The sequence below is a fragment of the Biomphalaria glabrata genome, chromosome 12 (assembly GCF_947242115.1).
Source record: "Biomphalaria glabrata chromosome 12, xgBioGlab47.1, whole genome shotgun sequence".
NCBI lineage: Eukaryota > Metazoa > Mollusca > Gastropoda > Planorbidae > Biomphalaria > Biomphalaria glabrata.
In genome coordinates, this window is record NC_074722.1 from 7318732 (window position 1) to 7341276 (window position 22545).

Here is a 22545-nt window from a genome sequence, read left to right on the forward strand (position 1 = left end):
TTTTCTCTTTTACCTCTTTTTCTCTCTTTCTATTTCTTCTTTCTCTCTTTTTCTCCCCTTTCTCTCTCTCTGCCTCGCTCTCTCACTTTTTCTCTCTATCCCTCCTTCTCTCTCTCCCCCCTCATGTACATGTTGTGCTCTCCCCCCCCCCCCCTGGACATGTTGCTCATCTCCAGTCTTCCACTGTCTTTCCATCTCATCTCTTTGACTTGTCTCTCTTTGACCTAGTTTCTTACTAACCATTACTATATCTATCTGTCAGTGTTCTCTCTCTCTCTCTCTCTTTATGGACACATACATACATGCTTATCACGCGATGTCATCCTGCGTCGTGAGGAAAAGGTCACGGTATGAGCCCCATAGGACCATCGTCCACTTTTACACCCTCCCACACACGAAAACCACTCTTACCCTACTCTCACACACACAGCTCCAACCGACACACACACACAAACACACGCCGACACACAAACACACGTTCAATAATGGTTATAATACATACACACTAAACACCCAGCCGAACCAAAGAGTAAACCGTCTCTGGAGCCCTTGATGTTAAATAAAGTAGGGCTGCATGGGATGGGGGGGGGCGAGGGCGGCAGAGGGGACGGGGCGTTGTCAGCTATCACAACAGGGAATCACTCAATACAACGTAATGCGGTTAACAAAATCAATAAACTGAATCCTTTCGTTTCGCCTCGTTGTTATTTCGTTGAGCTGGAGAGGAGAATAATACATGTATGCATTCTATGATATAAGTGTAGGCTATGATAGTTGGCAGCATTATGTTTTGTAGGCTATTATAGTTGGCAGCAAAATATTTGGTAGGCTTAGGCTATGATAGTTGGCAGCATAATGTTTTGAAGGCTATTATAGTTGGCAGCAAAATATTTTGTAGGCTATGATAGTTGGCAGCATAATGTTTTGTAGGCTATTATAGTTGGCAGCAAAATATTTTGTAGGCTATGATAGTTGGCAGCATAATGTTTTGTAGGCTATGATAGTTGGCAGCATAATGTTTTGTAGGCTATGATAGTTGGCAGCATAATGTTTTGTAGGCTATGATAGTTGGCAGCATAATGTTTTGTAGGCTATGATAGTTGGCAGCATAATGTTTTGTAGGCTATGATAGTTGGCAGCATAATGTTTTGTAGGCTATTATAGTTGGCAGCATAATGTTTTGTAGGCTATTATAGTTGGCAGCAAAATATTTTGTAGGCTATGATAGTTGGCAGCATAATGTTTTGTAGGCTATGATAGTTGGCAGCATAATGTTTTGTAGGCTATGATAGTTGGCAGCATAATGTTTTGTAGGCTATGATAGTTGGCAGCATAATGTTTTGTAGGCTATGATAGTTGGCAGCATAATGTTTTGTAGGCTATGTTAGTTGGCAGCATAATGTTTTGTAGTCTATGATAGTTGGCAGCATCATGTTTTGTAGTCTATGATAGTTGGCAGCATCATGTTTTGTAGTCTATGATAGTTGGCAGCATCATGTTTTGTAGTCTATGATAGTTGGCAGCATCATGTTTTGTAGTCTATGATAGTTGGCAGCATAATGTTTTGTAGTCTATGATAGTTGGCAGCATAATGTTTTTTTAGGCTATTATAGTTGGCAGTATCATGTTTTGTATGCAATGATAGTTGGCAGCATAATGTTTTGTAGGCTATGATAGGACGACGGAGAAAGGCAGCGGGCAGAGTATTAACCATCAAGACTACTGAACGACAGTCCAGACCACATTCCGCAAGACCTGGCAGCTATAATTATTTGATCTTAAAGAAAAATTGAGCTTTATAATAGAAAATGAAAGTAAAAAATATATTTTTCCCAAATGATTTATTTTGAGAGTAGTGATTTAAAACATGACCAACAATATTGAACAACAAATGATTAGATAACACTAAGTGACAAATACTGACATCTAGATACCACAGGAATACAATCACATTTATGGAGTTCATGAATTTGTTTTATATCTTCTGACTCCGTCTGTCTGTCTGGCACACAATTTTGTACACGTTAATTCCCTTTTTCAGGTCAGGTTGAAACTTTGCACAATAAGTCATTGTTCCTAACAAAACATGAATCAATTAAACAAATTAAATTAATTAGTGGTAATCAATTAATTTTGTTTGAAAATAAATGTTACAGTACTGAGAAGAATAAAATGCCGTAAATGTGCAGTTTTTTCCATTATATATTAGCTTTTTCTTTCTTCTTTTTCTGTTTTCAGTATTTTTCATATTCTGCTTGTTTTATTTTCAGATCGCTTGTACAGGATTTGATGGATTAGAACAATGGCCGATGTCAGGGTGTCTTAAAAATGAATAACATCAAAGAATGAAAATGATTTTTATCCATAAAGGGTAAGTTAAAATTCACTATAGGATCCACTTTCTTGTTTCTTGCTTACTAACTTTATGATCCCCCTTGTACAGTGATGCCCAGCTTCTCTTTGGTCCGGGGTCACATAATTTCCTGACACTTCTGACGGGCCGCAACAACAACAAAAAAAAAGTTGATTCTGATCATCTACGACTTGATTATAGTCTGTCGGTACCAGCATGGAGGCGCTTGATATCAACACGTCACGGACACAGGCCGTAGGCTAGAAATGACTGGTCTAGTTAAACAAAAGAACACAAGAAAACAAGGAAAAAATATACAAATACTTTTTAAAAACAAAGATTATATAACCGCACAATCAATCAATATCTCGTAATATTACATGATTTATCTCCCCTTTTTGTATAAAATAACAAAAATGAATCACTACTAATTAATTAACTTATTGGTGTTTGTTTGTTTTTTTTATTATTGTTTTCGACAATGAATTATTGTGCAAAGTTTTAACATGATCCGAGAATGGGAAGTGGGAGAAATAACGTGTACAAGATTTGTGCCAGACAGAGTGGGCTGATATAATCTTTATCAAAAGCTTTGTTCTCAATACACAATCTAGTGGTCTCTGAGTGTTTGTGTGATTTGAGAGAGATCATGTTCCACATTTGTCTAAATTTGTCTTGTGTAAGTCGGAATCATTTTTAAAAAGAAGTGAAATGGAATCATATGTAAAAATGTCTGGCAATGACTAAGTTGAAGATAAAACTGACAGACTTTCATTGCTCAGCTTCTTGAGGTTTGAACCAAGTATTTGTTTCTTTGTGCACTGCCAGCCTGATTAAATTGTTTTTTATGTTCCCCTGAAGATTGTTCCTCTGGCTGTCAGTGTGACGCTGGAGTTGTGTGGCGAATACAATACCGTTTTTCTAAACACTATGTTTAGTGGCGCAACGTATTCTGGGATATTCAAATAGGTGAAAACTCAGATTTTGTTAAAGAATTGTATCATTTAATTTTCCGATTTGAAATAAAAGAAATACGCAATAACAAATGGACATAATTCCAAATTAGTATGCACAATATAATTAACATTCCCTTATCCCTTGGTCAGTTGGACCGTTGGGGCACAACACAAGATCTGTTCACAGTCTTTCTGCATTCTTCTCTGTCTTTTGCCTTGGATAGAATCTCTTTCAATGACATGCCCATCCATTCTTTTATGCTGTCTTCCCATCGCTTTCTCTGTCTGCCTCTCCTTTTTTTTTTTCTGCTACTGTTCCCTGAAGGAAGGTTTTTACCAGTCATGAGGACATTGTTATATGACCATAAAGTTTAAGTTTGGTCCAGTCGCTGCATTAATCCTAAATATAATCTCTTCATTGTATGTGTCTTTTGTATGTGATAGCTTCTCAATTCCGTTCATTGTATTATATATATAGTCCAGACCTTTCAATTTATGGGACCGATAATGTAAAAGTCATCCGTTTCTGTGGTATACGGGCAGGCTACCATGTGGCCAGCACAAAGAGAAACCGCCTTTGACTATAAAGTAGGAGTTAATTTTTTAAAACATAAATTAGCGGTGAATTTGAGGATATTGATTTTATCTCATATCAAGTTGATTTTAGTCTATATTGCAAATAAACGTTATGTTCAAATTTGTTCACAAGGAAGTTATTCAAAGCTATTTCAAGTTTTATAAGTTAAGATATATTACGCCTATATTGGTTTAATTGTCTGCTAGTGACCTAGTACCACAAATCAATGACCGTCAATAACATTCGCCCTATTGGTTTGTGACAACAAAAAAAAAAACAACTTCGTGTCGGTATACAAATATGGTAAGTATACATTATTGTACAAAATGGCAACCAATCATCCCATTTCCAGCACATTATCGTCTGCTAGCCAGAGACAAACAAAGACTGTCTCTGACATGATCTCAGTCATTCGTCGAGGTGAGTCCAAATTAAAACGAATCACCCGCTATCAGGAGCTGGAGAATGGATTAATGAGACACCACTCGTGTGTCCCCAAGACTTCCGGAATCACGGTGCCCACGTGACCCGGTCTACAGCAATGATGCATTATCGTTTGGGATTTCCGGAAATTTATTTTTAGGAGTGAGATTCCCTCTTTAAAAAGTAACATTTATTATACCTCGGCTTGCGAGTAACTCGGTCAACAAACTCAAGTAAAGTGGGAAACAAATGCATATGAAGAAAAATTGAGGATCGAACTCACGACACTCGCGTTATTAACGAGACGCTCTATCAACAATGATTTTTCTTTGCGTCTCAAATGTGTGTCTCGCGGCTTTTGTCGGAGCTGTCTCTTTCATATGTCATCGGCTACCATCTAGAGTTGATCTTTATGGTGCGGGGGGGGGGGAGGTCACCTCTGTTACGCCGTCCACCTTAAAACTACATTACAATAAGCGAAATTAAAGCTTAAAAAATAAACTATTTAATTTATTTAAGTTGTGCTGTAGACCAACCTTCATGTCTGTGCCGCTTTTTTTGACTATTAGAAATCGTGAGCTGAGAATATATTATAGCCTTTATATAGCGCTACTTTCATGCTTATAGCATGCTCAGAGCGCTTTGGTCCAATCTCATTTGTGGACCAGTGGGGGGGGAGGGGGTATCTAGGAGTTGGTTTTCCTTGCTGCCTTTAGGCTCTCAGTAAACACAACTCTGCCTGAGTCGGGTGTCGAACCTTCTAGGTAGCCAAGCCAAGTTCAAGCGCTTCTCGACCACGCTTCCCACAATGTCTTCGATTCTGAGGATTAAGGATGAGTGCAGTGTTTCACATGACGATATGCAGACCCAGCGACAAAGCTAATAGTGAGAAATAAAAAGCAGAATATGTAAGTAATAATTTACCTATTACTCTAGACCGACAGCAAAAGCAGTATTATGATAATCTCCTTCGTGTCTAGGTATATTTCAGATTGTGTCAATTTCTTTAAAGGTTGAAATATTCCTATTATTATCGGAAGAGCAGTGGCTGAGCGGTAAAGCGTTTGGCTTCCAAACCGAGGGGTCACGGTTTCAAATCCTGATGACGAATCTGATTTTTTATTTCGGGATCTTTGAGTGTCCACCCAGCTCTAATGGGTACCAGACATTAGTTGGGAAAAAGTAAAGGCGGTTGGTAGTTGTGCTGGCCACATGACACCCTCGTTAACCGTGGGCCACAGAAACAGATGACCTTTACATCATCTGCCCCCATAGATCACACGTTCTGAAAGGGGAACTTTACGTTAATCTACAGAAAATGTAGTATTTACACTCTTTCGTTTCTAGGTACATTGCAGATTGTGACACTTTCGTTAAAGGTTGAAATATACCTATTATTTGAGTTTTTGAAGCCTCACAGTTTAAACACATACTTGCTGTTTCTTTAAGTACTTTACAGAAGTGACACGGGGATACATTGATTCAAACTGCAACTAAAAAAAAAAAGTTCATGGCTGCCTGGTCGTGTTGTATGCGCTCTGGACTGTGGTCTCGATAGGTCCGAGTTCCTGTTTTAGGATTGTGCTAGAAACAAGTCTAGTAGCGATAAGTATCACGTGATCAACAACAACCAACAACGAAATGAATCCTGATGTCTTGCTGTCCTTCTTGAATTGTCTTTTATACAAGCCTTTGTCACCTTTTCTACGAACTGAAATGTTTCTTGAATTGTCTTTTATACAGACATTTCCTACTTGCTGAGAATTGTAAAACTGTTATTTATAAACACCTTTATTTACGAGCGGAAATAATTATTTATGGCCGTTTCTTGAATGCTTTTTGGACTATTCCCAAATGTCCCTCTCTCCTGCTATATATCTACACAACAATTGGATCAAGTGCATGACCAGAAGTTTTGCCCAGGTCGTAATGTTTTCTATCATTTCCGACCTACTTAATCCGTTTACTGGACTGGATGTTCAGTGGAGCGTGTTACGGATTATTAGCTCTGGGCTTCAGCCTTTATTTAGCCAGTCTCATTCAATAGAAGATAATATGATAGCATCGTTGTGGTACAACACTCTTCATGGGACATTTGATCATCTTATAGTCTTCTCTACTTCTTAAGTTGAAATTTCTTATCTTATCTTATCTTATCTTATCTAGGAATTCATCTTGGTTCAATAACATATTGGAGTAATGAACCTCAGTGACCGATCGTAAATAAACACCCCCCACCACATGCTTCCACAGCTCTTGTTTAGAACTTACAACCTCATTTGAATCAATAATGGTTATCACGTGACAGTTTTGTTTTCGTTGTTTTATCTATGGTAATCAAGTGACAGTGATTTTTGGTGAATGAGGTCGATTGTATATAAAACATGCATTCATAGCACTCTACCGTAGCACTATCTTATATAGCAATCTTTCTTTCATAGCACATTCTTTTTATGGAGCATACCATCGACAATGAGATAGTAGTCAATGGCACTGAGGCCGTTTTTTTGCGAAAAATGCTATAAACAGGCACACAATGCTATAAACAAGCAAAGTTACGGTGCTGCATACAGACACAAAGTGCTACATTTTGTCACAAAGTGCTACATCCTGGAACTCAGTACTATATACTTGCAAACAGTGCTACTTCTTGGTACACAATGCTACATCTTGGAATTCAGTACTACATCCTGGCGCACGGTGCTACTTTTTAGCATACGGAGCTACATCGTGGCACACATTGCTACACCCTGGACCACATCCTACTGACACCCTGGACCACATCCTACTGACACACTGATCCAAGTTTCTGTTGGTCCTTTTAGACTTAGACTAGTGGTACCCAAATAGTTTAAAATCTAGGGCCACATTTATTTCCGTCGCATATGTTGCGGACCACATCATCGCAAGAAAGAATCGACGAGTCTAATGAAGCCGATCTGCGGCTGCATTACCCGGAAGTACTGAGGGCCCAGAAAGCACCGAGTCACGGGACAGATAAGGCCCGCGGGTCTAAGTTTGCACGTCACTGCTTAAGATCCAACAGCTGAGAGAAGAGGGGTGGGGGGAACAGCTGCCCTGGTGTCAACGTTCTGACCTTATCTAATACCTAGAATCATGTCACCGCGCTGCAAGCCAAAGTCTCTCCACGTCTGTCGATGGACATCATCTGCTGAATGTGACTTACTTAGACTTAGGTCCTCCCGCGCCGCTCGGCGCATTGGGCGGCAAGCTGTCTCCATAAAGATCTGTCATTGGCAATGTCTGAAGCCTTCTCCAGCCTGGTGTCCACTGTTCTGAGGTCCTCCATGAAGGTGTGTCGCCAAGTAATACGAGTACGTCCCTGTTTGCGCTTTCCTCGTATTGGCTTCCATGTTATCGCAACTCTTGGTGTGCTGAATGTGAACAGAAGATCTAGATAAAAGAGGATCGTTTAAAGCTTCTCTTCTTCTTCTAATGTTTACTTGACCTACAGACACGTCTAAACCCTGGGCTGTTTTATTTCTCGGGCCATCAATTAATACATCTACTTAGTTTAATTAGTACAGCTTACACGTGATTTTAATTTAGTCAATTACTGTCAGCGAGCAGTTTCCTCCCGAAGCTGCTAGGTTGGCATAACTCGAATGTGTTTCTAGAGCCATGAAGAGCAGCTTCTATTATACATGAGCTATGATGCTGTGTGGCTCTTGAATGTTGCTTTGCTTAAATATAAAAATGACTTTGATGAAACTAATTATGTCAGCTGTGAGATGGAAAGATTATGAGGGGGAAAAAAAACAAAAACGAAACCCAACCACGTGACAAGCAGTGGCGTAGCAAGGTACATATGAGCCCGGGTTCAAGAATTTGATGGTGGGCTCCCTCCCCTACACTGAGTAAAATACTAACATATCTATTGAGTATGCATCAGTATATTTTTAAAAAGGCCTTCTTTTGTCAGTACTACATTTTAGAAGTAATAGTCATTACATTCAATTCACTTCTTAGACGCTTAATTAGACCTTGTAATAATAATAATAATAATAATAATTCCTCAGTGGAAACTGTTAAAGGGACTACGATGAATTTTGTTTCTCTTTAGCGAAACTCGACCCTGGCAGCGCCAGAGAATGACTACTCGTTCATTTCTAACATAATAATAATAATCTTTATTGTCCGTATGGAAATTTGTCTTACAATTTGTGCATTACACCAAACAAAAAACATTATAACTATAAGAAACCAAAGTGTACATTCACACCAGACTCACTCATAATTTACATGTGACAAAGTTTATATCAGATTGTTCTTATTTAATGATTTGATTGCCAGGGGAACAAAAGAGTGTTTGTGTCTGTTTGTCTTTGCCGTCGGTGTCTTGTATCTCTTTTATGATGGTAGATGTAGAATGTATTAAGGCACAAGAGGATCTTTTTGTTTGACTTTTTTCATTAGTCCGGCAGTTTTTCTTTGTCAAAGCTGGGTTTTATCAAAAGGACACAGTGGAGTTTTCTCTTTGTTACAGCAGGGTTTTATCTTTGTTACAGCAGGGTTTTCTAAAAAAGGTCCAGCAGCCTTTTCTTATATGCATATCTACTGTAGCTTTTAAAGAAACGAAATGGTGTAAGCACTGATTGCGCTAGTTAAGAGTAACGTTTCAAATATCTGAGGTGGTTATAGATTTTAAAAAAATGGTAGGATCAATTCTAGCTCATGAGATCAGGGCAGGATTTATTCAAGTTCAGGCCATATGCTAGATTTTGACGAGAGCCCTACCCTTCTTCAGATAGGAAAAATGTTTGTAACATGTTATATATATATTAAAGCGTATTATATATATAAGATATATTTAAAATGACTATTTTTATGTACATTTAAGATTTTCATGCCCCCCCCCCCCCCAAAGGGTAAAGCCCTGATGGCCGGAACAGTCTGCAGTGTTGTAGTAAATCAGATCCTGGCCCATATATAGAGAGAGTAGTTTAGCAGTACAATAAACTTAAAGGCCTATCACTATAGATCAGGGGTTCTCAACCTGTGGGTCGCGACCCCCTAGGGGGGTCGATTGACGATTTGCCTGGGGTCGCCTAAGACCATCGAAAATATGGATTGTTATTGTCTATTCCTCTATTGCAGTACGTTTGTGTGTGTGTGTGTGTTGGGGGGGGGGGGTCGCGGCAGAGTGTGAGATTGTAAAAAGGGGTCGCTGAGCATAAAAGGTTGAGAACCGCTGCTATAGATCTTATTGCCTGGAGGGGATTCCCGCGTTTGTGTGCTTTTATTTGTATTCTAATTCATCACTAGTCAGACAATGAAGAGATGGGGTAAACCTTTTAATTATGAGGTTTAGGAGACAAGGAGGTCGATGTTCAATTCCTGAACTCCCTGGGCACTACCGCATGAATGGTCCAGATCCAGGTTAGCCCTTGTGCGATGCATATTTGAGTCAAACCCACGTATTGAACAGTTGCTACACTTTTCCTGTTTGTTTACTGAACCGTAAACATTGCACAGACTAGTTTGTTCCCTGAAATAATTAACAGATTCCCTTCCTGTTTTGTTTATTGTCTTTTTTAACTCCCTTTTTTTCTTTTCTTTTTTCAAACCTTTTATTAACTCACTCTGTCTGTCTGTCTGTCTGGTAAAAGGTTTGTACGCGTTATGTCACCCACAACCAATCTTGGATCAAGTTGAAACTTTCCACAATTATTTCTTTTACATTACAACTCTAGAATTAATCAATCAATTAACCAATTATTTAATTAACTGTTGGTAATTAATTATTTTGGTTGGTATCGAACACAAGGGAAAGAAATTGAATTAGCCCCATTTATAATTTCTATAGAGAAATGACTCACTACTTTCAAGTTTGATAGTAACAATAGATAACTATAAAACCCCAATTGTCATAAGGACTCCCCTAGTACAATGGTTTCTGTTTTGGCCAAGAGCGGCCTTAGGGGGTGGCAAGTGGGGACAACCGCCCCAGGCCCGGCGCCTAAGGGGCCCCGCGATAGGATATTGCCTTGACACCGTCAGATACGAAAACCAGACCAGTTCTCATAAACTAGGACTTGTTGCTTAATATTTCCTGGCATCTATATGATACCAATTACATGTCAGCTCTTAAATGATATTTTTAGTTTCGAAATACCGTTCAGTTTCGGTAAAGACGGCATCTTACGAACTGTACACTTCGAGTTTATGTAGTTAAAGGGCCAATAGTATAGTACTTACGTAAAATATGTTTTGTAACAAAAATAAGGCCCTTAACGTTAGATGCGGACGATCCCGTTAGCGTGACGTGGCTCTAGGCCCCGCATATGACATTTGCCCAGGGCCCCTCGCACTGCTAAGGTTGCCTCTGGTTTTTGGCAGGCTTGAGCCTTCGAGTTCGAATTCTGGTAGTTCAACTTTTTTTTTGTTTCATTTTTTAAATGCATTTAAACAGCGATCACGGTAACATTCACACAGATATCTCCTTTTTTCTTTCTCCCTTTACCCATTTCCCAACTGGTCCAGACAAAGGAAAAGATCAAAGCGTATTGAGAAAGCTAAAAGCATGACATTGCGCTAAACAAAAACAATTAGTAAACATATTTCTAATCGCACTGATTTATTATTCTTATAATATTTATTATAGACGTTACTTCAAAAAAGGTAATGACGTCCTACGCATTACATGTGTCAATCTAGTCATGCATGTTAATCAATGACTTAAACTACTTAAACTCTGATAAGTGGTTGGTTTTCCTGGCTGATTCAGGCAACCCATTTCAATCTCTAGTGACACTAGTTCTATTACAAATGTATTTACATGACTGATCCAAACTAATTGATACAACTACACTTAGTATAAGCTTTGTTGGGTTTTTTAAAGTTTTATTTTAACATTTTTCTTGTTTTAAACACCCTGTCTTTTTTTTTATCATGAGCCTATTCAACCAGAAAAGAAAAGTAAAGATTGAGATAGTCTGTTCCAGTGATTCGTTTGAACTGGTCCTACAAAAACAGTGGCGTAGCAACCATGGCGCTAAGGGGTTCATTGCGCCCGGCCAAGACCAACATGAGCTCAAACGCTCTTTTGTAAGGGAAAACATTTTTTTCGTTGTAAGAATAGCAATGTTTCAAATTCTTGCATTATTTAACCATTGCTTATTTATATTTCTTCAGTTCAAAACAGAAAGGACATAACAAAAGAACAAAATATCGAATCAATGTAATCCACGTACATTTTATTATTGAAGGATTGAATCTATTAAAGGGAGATAAACTTTAAAATTGCCACTTGAGCGTTTTGTTTAATTCTAAAGAATTTGATTTTTAAAAAAATTATAATAATAATAATAATTGACAACTTTGCAACCAACATGAGAGTGCTGTACTACGTAAATCATGTTTAACTTTGTTTTTATTCAATTCTTGTTGCTTTTGTTTAATATTACAGTATATATCTACTACATAAGATACATGAATTGATACTATGAGACGACTGTAAATTTTAGTTCTAAAGTGTTCAACTGTATATGGATTGTACATTGCACATATTAACATTGTGTGATAAAATGATCGTTGGTAGAATTATTGTAACTAAAACATTTAAAAGATTTCAGAAATTTGATTAGTCTAAGTTTTGTAAGTGCTTCACTAGACTCTGGGTCGTCAACCTGCGGCTCGCGAGACACATGCGGCTCATTGGATGTGAAGCTGCGGCTCTTTAGTTCCATACTCAGATATTATTTATTTTATCGAAATATTTTTTTTAAATACTTCTGAATCTTTTAACAAAGATTAGGCGCCGATTCGATCTCTCAGCCAGTTGTACTCGCTTTTCACAGCACCCCTCCCCATTGCACGCGTCGTCATTGTTGTCAGTCCGTCGTCAGCTCTCGAATGACGCCGTCGTCAGATGGTTTTAATTCGTTTTGACGCAAGACGAATTGGCATCTTAACCACATGCTTTGGCTGTGACGTATACTTTGTTGCTTCAAGTAAATGAGTTGGAAGTGAATGATCTCCTCAAAGGTAGAAACAATCTACAAGTAATGCTATTCTGGCAAACTTTGCGGCACCACTAGAAATTGCACAAAAACGCATACCATCTACAGATGAGTATGTCAAAGACTGCTTCCTACGTGCATCTGAAGAAATGTTTCGTGATTTCAAAAACAAGAGAAATCTTGAAAAAAAAATCAAACATTAGCCACTATCCGCTGAAGGTGGAAGGTATTCAACTTTCTTCTGCCTTATCACTTGCTATAGATTATTCTTGCGACATTAAGACACGGCACAAGTTGCCTATTTTGTCAGATATATGTCTTCCCAAAGTCCAAAAGAAGAACTTCTAGGATTGCTACCGCTCTCATGACAAACTAGAGGGGACGATAGATCTGATGCTAAGCGAAAATATCTTGAAGACAATAAGATCGATTTAGATAAAATCATTTAAATAGCAACTGATAGAGCCTGAAGTATGACAGGAAAAAAGGGCCAACAACGATTCGTCGGAGCAAAATAAACCAAGAAATTCTGACGTTTCACTGAATAATGCACCAAGAAGCGATGTGAGTCCAAAAACGATTCCGACCGAAATAGGTGAGGTCATGAATTTGGTAATAAAGATTATTAACAACATCTTGTCAAAAGCACTCTACCACTTAAAGGAAATTGAGACTCAGTATTCCGACCTCCTTCTTCCCCAAAAAAAGTGCTATGACTTTCCAAAGGTAAGGTGATGAAACGTTTAGCTTTGTGCTTGAATGAAATCAATACATTTATTTCTATATGAAAAAGATATTTATCACACCGAATTAGAGAACGACATATAGTTGAAAAAATTTTACTTTATGGTTGATATAACAGAGAATTAAATGAGCTGAATCTAAAAACTGTAAGGAAAAGGAAACCCAGTCTATGTTTTGGTAGAAGAATTGGTTTGTTTTGAAGGACAATTAATTCCTTTTGCCGACGATAATCAGAGTGGTCAATTATTTCATTTTGAATGTCTCAAGCAGTATCGCCATAAGATCAGTGAAACTTTAGACACACATTACTTCAGAACAGTTATAAAAAAAATCAAAGATGAATTTCTTGATAGATTTAAGCAACTCAAAACCTACAAAACTATTCTAGCATTCCTAGTACACCATCTCAACACAAATAGTAAGGAAATCCACATTCATCTATTTGGAATTGATACTGGATCCCTAGAACTGCAATTTAAAAAGTAAAACTTATTCGGGTGGAAAATTGATAGAGTTGAAAAGCAAGTTGGAAGTGTTGGAGATCCAGAAATGTTTGTAACGCAGCAAAAGTGGACAGCTTTCAAAGGAATGCCGCCAGTTGATTCGGCGCACGGAATAGTCTTCCAGATTGCTACAGTGAGGTGAAGAATTTGGCATTTTGGAGTGATGACTATCTTTGGATCGACATATTCGTGCAAGCCTTTGTTCTCTTGCATGAATATAATTAAAAGTAAAGTAAGAAGCCAACTAACAAATGAAAATATGGGCCGTGTTTGAAACTAAAAACAACAAGTTATGAGCCAAAATGTATCCAAACTTTCTAAAACCATGCTAAGCCAATGCTCCCATTGAATTTGTTTGCTCACTTGTTTGTTATTGAAGTACAAGTTAGTGTTGTAAATAAAGCATTAGGATTTATTAAAAGAAATTTCTATAAATCAAATAAGAACATAAAACTAAAATGTTATTTAACCTTGGTTAGGCCTATAATAGAATATGCATCCTCCGTTTGGGACCCCTCAACTCAAGAAAACATTAAGAAACTGGAACAGACACAAAATAGAGCAGTGAGATTCATAACAAACGAATATTCATATTGGACTAGAGTAACACCTTTAGTAAAATTACTAAATTTAGAAAGCCTTCAGGACAGAAGGCTCAAAAGTAAAGTAGCAATCATACATAAAACACTGAACCATAATTTTCAAATACAAAAACAAAGTTTAATAAAATACTCTGAAAGACATAAAGATAAAGGCACATTCCTCGTCTCCTATGCTAGGACAAATTTGTACAAATACTCCTTCTTCCCTAGTGCTATTAGAGCATGGAATGGGTTGCCTGAGCTAGCCAGGAAAACCAGTGACTTGGCAGAATTTAAGTCATTGGTTAATATGCATGACTAAATGCATGACGCGTAGGACGTAATCATCTTCTTTTTTGAAGTAACGTCTGTATTATATAAGATAAGATAAGATGTCTAACTTCTTCAGTTATTACCGAATTAAAAAATAATTATCTAATAATGCCATATATATATTATTATTATTTAATTATGAATTAGTTATATGAATTAGTTGTTTTCATTTTAAAAAATTCATTGTGTGAGAACTATTTATAGTTGGCAAGAAAAACTTTGTGGCTCTTTAAAAACTTTCAAATTTTGTAAATTGTCCTTTTTGGCTCTTCCGACTCAAGTCACACTTTCATTCTTTTAAAATCCCTAGATTAGACAAGAACCTCACCCCAACCCTCCCACACCAAGAACCCGACCCCAACCCTCCCACACCGAAAAAGAATCCTGGTCAAGCGACTCTATATATCTACTAGATTTTATAATATTCCAATTATAACTCTTTCGATCTAGATTTACTAGAAGATGCGCAAAATGTTCCTGGAGATTAATTCATTAAAATCTTGAAATAATGCAAAAATACACCAAGTCCGTTTAAGATAGAGATTTTCTTGTTCTTTTACCATATTTGTTTTTTTTTTTAATTTGAATAATTGTAACGGTCAAACGAGCTAGTAATTCTTTTCCCAAAGATATACAGCAACAATCCTAGCAATGGAATTGAGACGCTTCAGAAAGATTGGATCCCATGATGACCTGCCAACTATTGTAAAAAAACAACAACTAAAACTCAAAGACCTTCTTTTAGGAAAAAAAAGAAGAGGTAGACAGAGAAAGCGATGGGAAGAGAACATATAATAATTGACGGGCCTGCCATTGAAATAGGCTCTGTCCAAGGCAAAAGGCATAGAGGAATGGAGAAAGACGGTCGACAATCTTGGTGCCCTAACGGTCCAACAGACTAAGGGGTAGGTGAAGGGGATACAGCAACTGTCACATTTCTATTAAAATCGATAGAGCCATTTTCGAGAATCGCGTCCACCCATCCAGCCACCTTTTACGGAGATACGATCCAATAAAGGTATTGTAAAAAAAAACAAACAGCAAAAGCCAAAGTTGCACGTAGAAAAATGTAAGTTTCTTTCCTAAGTTTCTGTCTTTCCATTAGACATGGTGATTAATACGTCACAGCCGAAACCTCCTGCAAGCCTGTAGTGGATGGCAGTAGGCAGGACTCGAACCCGGGACCATATTGACGACAATGTGATGCACCTACCATACGACTAAAGATAAAGGCAAATTTCCTCGTCCCATATGCTAGGACAAATTTGTACAAATAGTCCTTCTTCCCTAGTGCTATTAGAGCATGGAATGGGTTGCCTGAGCCAGCCAGGAAAACCAGTGACTTGGCAGAATTTAAGTCATTGGTGGTTACAATGTATGACTAGATGTATGTCGCGTAGGACATAATCATCATTTTTTGAAGTAACGTCTTAATAAGATAAGATACGAATTGATACGATCCTAGAGTATTGAGAAAGCTAAAAGCATGAAATTGCGCTAAGCGAAAGAATTGGTAAAAATATTTCTTAGCGCACAAATTTATTAGTGTTGGTCTCAAGATCTACTACAAAATGTAATACCTAACTGACCCAAACTAAAAATGTATTTTTGTTTCGTTTTTTCCATAGTCATATGTAACTGCATGAAAAATAAAATAAAAAATGAAATGTAAAATCTTGTATAAAAAGAGGTTTGTAAAAATTGCATGGAAGTTGTTCAATCTGAGATGACCATTTTGAGACACACTACGGTGTGACCATACACAAGATTAGAACTCGTGAACATCACGCCACAACAGCCTAAAGCGCAAACCGCACAACCAGGCAGCCATCTCTTTGAGTGTCACTCTAATTATTCATTAGACCTTTGTTTTAAATTAATTTCTCCGAAAAAAGAGTGACGAAGCTAAAAAATACTAACAAGAAAAAAAAGCCTAGAAGGGGGAAAACCGCACATTTTCAGCCATATAGTAAATACTGTAAAATTTGTTTCCCTTTTCTATCTAAAAAAAAATGAATGACCACTGATAAATCAATTTATTTTTTTATTTTTTTTAAAGAAGATGGAGGAAGGTGATATAAGCTTTAAAAAAGAAGATTGACAATTTAATTTTTTTTTAAATAAACGAAGAAAAAATTGTTGGTTTTGTAGGCGTTCGTCTTGAGATTCGCTTTCCGAATTCTCCCTTGGTTTCAAGGCCCCTTTTAATGATTCTACCGGAAGACTTGGGACAAGCCTCCCAGTGGACCTGAAGAATTCTCATTATGAATTCTGTCCTCCAGTCCCGCTAGGACAGTTCCAAAACGAGACTACTAGAGAGCCATAAAGGTGCTTGGGAAAGAAGAGGAAAAAAAAAAAAAGGAAAAGGAGTTGAGCTCGAGAGTATTGCTGGCTCCAACAATGGACAATGACGTCATTCTTGTTTAGTTGGTCGCGTGATCAGAGAGCGGAAGTACGCCTTGGAGGAATGCTGACGTCAGCTCCGGCGGACGTGCCAGGATTTTCTACACGTAATTTGCCCATTCCTTCTGACAACGTGTCTTATTGGACACAGCCTTTTTTTTTTTTCGCAATTTTGTTTGTAATTTAATTTTTTTAAATAAATTAAACCGAGATAATGAGAAAATAAATGTAATCAACAATATTGAGATTGTATCAGTTAGCACGAAACAATTTAAAACATAAATAAGCATAAAAGTAAACACAAAAATTGAAATTAACCCCCCCCCCCAAAGTTCAATAGGCGATGTATAAAAAAAATAGAAACAATAAACGAACATCTTAAGTGACCTACAATTGTTCCAAAAGTTGTCAATAAGACATTTATGAAAAGACAGGCAGATACCCTTGCAGCACTTCGTTGGAGCCTCCAAATATAGAGTATGCACAACCACTTCTCAAGCCCATCAGTAAAACCCTTCTCGTCTACATCATAACGCGCCCACACACGCACAAACACACACAGGCTACTTTGAAATGAAACGCCTCTTCCCAGCAACAAACCTTTTGCCCTTGTATATTCAGTGGAAAAGCCAGCATTCCAATAACATCGCACTTTTTTTTTTTAACCTCGTCCAATAGAAAGCCCTCATTCCCAACCACAAACTTTTAGACCAACACACTTTTGTGTGCGTGCATTTTTACATCCCTTAAATTTCTTCTTCTTCGTTCTCATTGTTATGTTGGAATATTCAGATGACTAGACCAATACATGAGATGAACTGCGCAGTGGTTTCCAAATCAGGGAGCTCTCCATATAGTTTTCTTTCTATTGGGGTGTTTTGGGGCCAGTGTCTTATACGGGCCTCTTGTAAAGAGAGCAGTTTTGGAGGACGTGGTCGGCATTCTCTGGTGATACTCCACATGTGCAAATTTCACTGGTTCCAATTTTGAGCTTCCGGTACATATGTTGTCTCATTCTGCTGTGTCCGGTCCTGAGTCGAAAGATTAGACGTTGATCTTGTCGGGATAGTTTATAGTAAGCGTCATCTTACTTGTGATTTGAATGAGATCCCTTAAATGACAGTCCAGTAAAATGTAGTTGTAACAAAGGATACCTCTTTCTTTGAATCTACTCTAGTGCGTATGTTCGAGGCGTTGGCCCCGCACTGCACACATTTGTTATCCGTAAATTATAGTAATATACTTGGCAGGATACATATATTCATTTTAAATTGCAAGCATAAAGATTTGAATTAAAGATCTTATTAAATATTGACCTCTGTACAGATATGTGATACTTACATCTCTGACCTCTGTACAGATATGTGATATTTACATCTCTGACCTCTGTACAGATATGTGATATTTAAATCTCTGACCTCTGTACAGATATGTGATATTTACATCTCTGACCTCTGTACAGATATGTGATACTTACATCTCTGACCTCTGTACAGATATGCGATATTTAAATCTCTGACCTCTGTACAGATATGTGATATTTACATCTCTGACCTCTGTACAGATATGTGATACTTACATCTCTGACCTCTGTACAGATATGTGATACTTACATCTCTGACCTCTGTTTACACTCTGATTACTTACATTCAGCGAATAAGAAGATCCCCACATCAACGCACTACTCTTGTATCCAATGTATTGACAGGCTCCACCACGAAATTCTTTCACCTTTTCTTGTGATGCTTCTCGGCTTATTGTTTAAAAATTTCAATGTGTAAGAAGCTTCTTTCACAAATTACTTGATTACATGACGCACACATTTACTAGCCAAGCTGAATACAAAATGCCAAAATTCAATGTCTGTAAATTGTACTTCTTTTTGACTCGGTAGGAGCAGTGACACCATTGTATACACAGTTCAAGGTCGGTCACTAAATGTAGGTCACTTTTGATGTACTCATATTTCTTTCGTCATGCCATAAACAAAAAAAATTTACGCTTGACAGACCTTGATAGAAAATTACTCCATTCATAGACAGACCCTGAGCCTTTCGTCACCACCCTCAAGCTGTTGATCTGCCTCCCACACCGTCGATCCATAGTATTCGCTTCTTTTTTCTTAATCTGTCTTCTCTGAAGTCATCTGCTGCTTTCTTCACAACTTTGAAATCATGTCTGACTCTCTTCTCTTTGTTTTACTTAATATAGATCTTGTTATGTGCTCTGAGGACATCATTGCCATTTCTTTGAAAGTATTCTGATAGATGTGTGGTAAGTTAAAACCATGCAGGAATCACTGCTAGTAAGATTGCTTTACCCCCCAATAAAACATCTTTGAATGCCATGGCTTTTGTTCAATAAAGCATCTTTGAATGCCATGGCTTTTGTTCAATAAAACATCTTTGAATGCCATGGCTTTTGTTCAATAAAACATCTTTTAATACCATGGCTTTTGTTCAATAAAACATCTTTGAATGCCATGGCTTTTGTTCAATAAAACATCTTTTAATGCCATGGCTTTTGTTCAATAAAACATCTTTGAATGCCATGGCTTTTTTTCAATAAAACATCTTTGAATGCCATGGCTTTTGTTCTAGTGTCTGCCTTCGATCCGCTGCTTTCTTTTTTCCATTTTATCAAACACTAGAATTATTGCCGTCCGTTTTTCGTCCCCAATCCCCGATGTCCGTGGTAAAGCCATGTTGGCTGTTGGTCATTATGTGTGTGTTTTTTTTCTGCATTTATTTAAATGCAATATACAGAGGAAGTCTTGACATTGCGACATTATCCTTGCAAGAAAGATATTTAAAAGTGTGGATGAGAGTTTCTCAAACTGTGGTTTTGAACAATCCCCAGTCCCCCAAATATGTTGCTGAAGTATATTAAGGGTCTATAAAATGAGAGATATATCATTTCTAGATTAATATAATTGACGATTTATATTGACAAAGAACATTGTACTGTAAACTGTTGTATGATGCTGTTCACATTTGGAAACATCCGCACAGCCAGACGATAAAAAAAAGTGCGCGTGAAGTTATGGCTATAAATGTATCCGTCCGCAGTGCATGTCCGAGTCCATATGAATGATTATATGTCAAGTTACTGGCTAGGGTTAGAAAAAAAAGCATGTAGGGAAAAAAAAAACAGAAGCAAGAAAAACAATTTGTCTGCTTTGTTATTGTTATTTTGTCTTTTTTTCTTTTCATTGTCGAGCTCTTGAATTACGTAAACATAACAATCGAACCAGAAGAAAAAATGGCTTTCCCTTGTAGAGTATTTCCAAGTGTTCTCAATGGGTTCGGCTTTGCGGAAGTGCGAACATTAAAAATGTGGGGGCCCTTCCGGTCAGCACGGGCATTCCATTACGTCAACGCTACTCTTGGCTCGAGCTCGGTCTCTTAGTTCTTCCTGCGTTCTGTAATTGAAATCTGCCTGACCACGTGAACAAGTCTGGTCGTCGGGGTCTCTGCTATAGTTCGAGCTGGCATATGAACATCAATCTGATGTTGTAGTCCTCTCCAGGAACAAACATCATGATGTGCCATCTGTAACCAGTGATGTTAAATAATGAGACATATCTGTTAACTAATTCTGGACTTAGAGTGTCTTAAATTGAAGATAAGATGTAGAGCGTCTTTGGTTAAAGACAAGATTGGTGTTTGTTTTAAAGATAAGACTTACAGTGTCTTAAAATAAATATAAGACTTTGTCTTAAATTGAAGATAAGACGTAGAGTGTCTTATATTAGTTAAAGACAAGACTTGGTGTTTGTTAAATTAAAGATTACACTTAGAGTGCCTTGGGCTAGAGAGAAGACTCAGATTAAAGATAACACTTTTGTCAAACAAACAACATGGATTTCCTCAGGAAATTGTTATTATTTTAATAGTGATTATTTGACATTCTTATCTTAATTTGTCCTAATCTTTGCTTATTGGTTGTTTTTTGTTTAACTCCTGGAGCCTGAACTCCATGCTTCGTTGGCTCTCAAGAGCTGTGGTTAAATATTTAGACAGTTAACATGCATGTCCTCGTGAATTATTTTTATAGGTCATGTATTATAGTTGATCTCAGGGCAAACATGTTTTAAATGTGCATTTTGGTTACTGAAGTTTAAGATAGCTATTTCTAATAGTTTGTAGTTCATATTCGTGTTTCTGATATCCTCACATGAAAGTTCCAAATTTCTTTGTTAATATAAAGGTACTTTTTTATTTTAACAGTTATTTCTATAAGTCTTCACTAGTGCCAAAAAAGGGAAAATTCTAAATAAACTTACTTGATATCTTGTTTGTCATGCTTAGAAAAATATCATCACCATTTCACTCAGAGAGGCTGCCTAAGAGTTTGTTTGAAAACACAAACTCCTTTTATTTCATGCTTTAAAAATATGTTTTTATTATGAGTTTATCTATATTTTTTTGTTTACTTTTTTAGCTTGTGAAATAAGACCTAGGAAGAAGAACTATGGTAAAGTAAAGAGGGGGTTGAGGGGAAATAATCGAAGACATCGCCAGATTCTGGCTGACTAAGTGAATAAGACGCCGGCGAAACACTCAAATCATTAAGCTGATCCCTCCTACTAGCAGACTATGCCATTAAATCCATTAGTCTCTCGTCTGCAACTGCTCGAGACAATGTTCTGGCTTTTATTCTTATGAGGCAAGAGAAATATTTTTAAGTGATACTAGCAGGACTGGGAGTCTAGGTTGATTTTGACAGGACTTGATTTTTTTAAAAATCGGGATCGGAGTCCTCTGGTTCTATCGAATAGAAGATGTATTTATTAGAGATTTCCTCGTGTCTCTTATCTTATAAACTAACCCAGACGTCCCTTCAAAAATATGATAGTTACGACCAAGAAAGTGCACTTGTACAAACTGGTTCTAGCATATGGAATAAGATATATGCCTCTATCTATGTGTCTTTCTGAGTCTTTCATTAGGTTTTGTTTTTCTATTTGTAATTTATGGTTTAGTGTTTTTTTGTTGTTGTTGTTGTTTTTGTAATATAGCTACTTTCTCACAGAACGCAAACAAAATTCTATAACCATCAAAAGGTAACTTCTCACATAGAGACCTCTACGGCATTGTAACTATAAAATATGTTTCAATCAGTTTGAAATTTTGTGTATGTATAAAAAGAAATTACATATCTAATTTAAAAAAAAAAATGTTCGTTTTTAAAAGACCAAAGTTTTTGTCGCAGCTTTTTTGAATTCGATGAAAACGAAGAGAAATTGGATTTTTAAGAAGTCATTTTTTTTTTTTTACAAAGCTTATATCAACTCACTCTTTCTGTCTGTCTGCCTGTCTGTCTGGTAAAAAGTCTAAACATGTTATTTCTCTCACATCCTTTCTCGGATCAAGTCGAAACTTTGCATAATTATTGATCACAATCAATGAATCAATCAAAACATTAACCAAAAAAAGATAAGAAAAATAGAGGTCATTAATTAATTATGTTTGGAATCTAAAAAGGGAAATAATTATTATATTAATCCCAACGATGCAGAGTAGAGTCTTTGTTGTATCAGTGGCTTAACTAGTGAAGGGCGTTGACTCATAGGGGCGCCGATTCGGGTATCAAAACACTAAACGAATATCAAAATATTTCTGTAGCTAAGTTTGTTAACTTCTTTTATATTACATGAAAGATTTGTATCGCTGGTGACTTTCTTATGA

At 37.1% G+C, this 22545-nt stretch overlaps 1 protein-coding gene across 1 annotated transcript in view; it reads left to right on the forward strand.

Annotated features, from left to right (window-relative positions):
• The window catches only part of LOC106067387 (rhodopsin, GQ-coupled-like), a 140366-nt gene that overhangs the window by 93953 nt on the left and 23868 nt on the right, over nucleotides 1-22545 (forward strand). The window contains exon 2 of the mRNA XM_056006190.1: nucleotides 2271-2371. The gene's annotated coding sequence lies outside the window, so the exon portion shown is untranslated. The remainder of the gene's footprint in view (nucleotides 1-2270; nucleotides 2372-22545) is intronic.